Source organism: Mastacembelus armatus, chromosome 24 (assembly GCF_900324485.2).
Source record: "Mastacembelus armatus chromosome 24, fMasArm1.2, whole genome shotgun sequence".
Taxonomy (NCBI): Eukaryota; Metazoa; Chordata; class Actinopteri; order Synbranchiformes; family Mastacembelidae; genus Mastacembelus; species Mastacembelus armatus.
In genome coordinates this window covers 5068896-5069655 of record NC_046656.1, presented here as the reverse complement: position 1 = coordinate 5069655, position 760 = coordinate 5068896, and positions in this window count along the sequence as shown.

The following is a 760-nucleotide window of genomic DNA, read 5'->3' as shown; positions in this document are numbered from 1 at the left end:
CCTAATCTGTTTCCTTGCCTTGTGCTGGGTACACTATATCATTACTGGGCTTCAGTTCTTCATTTATTTGACACACAAGCCTTTAACATTTCATCACCCCCTCTGCCTAATTGCAGTATATGCTCACACAGATGCCGTAGTTTAAGCGATTTAGCCGATTCAGCACACAGGTTTTCTCTCTGCAGCATGCAGCACAGTTCAATTCACTTTAGCCATAACAAACTACAGTACACACGACGCTAAAAAGATGGTGTTAGCTGGAAAACACAAACCTGAACATGCAAATAGACAGTGTAGAGTTGACCTCCTCACACAGTCTCTCACCAATGAATGAACTGCATCTTTATGATCCCCTGACCCGCATTTGTCCTTATAAGGGATTTTTGTAAGCAGTCTGCAAGGAAATGCTGCCTGTGGGAGTCAATTCAGGGGATATTCTGGAGGTAATGGATGCTCTATCTGTGCATATCCAGAAAGGAGGTGGTAAAAGGCTTATCAATCTAATAATATGTTTCATTTTAGTATTCATTACATGATATTCATTTGACAAATGCTTCTTCAAAATGGCATAAAAACACCTCCACATGAACAATCAGTGCCATCAAATTGCAAACAAATACCTTTTTTCACAATAACAAGGCTGTTCATAAATTGACGTTTTTACTAAATGCTCATGATAGCTATAGGGTTATCTGCAAGCTCAAGTCTAACAGCTTCAATCAAAAGCAGCATCCAGATTGAGTTAAATTCATGCTGAGAA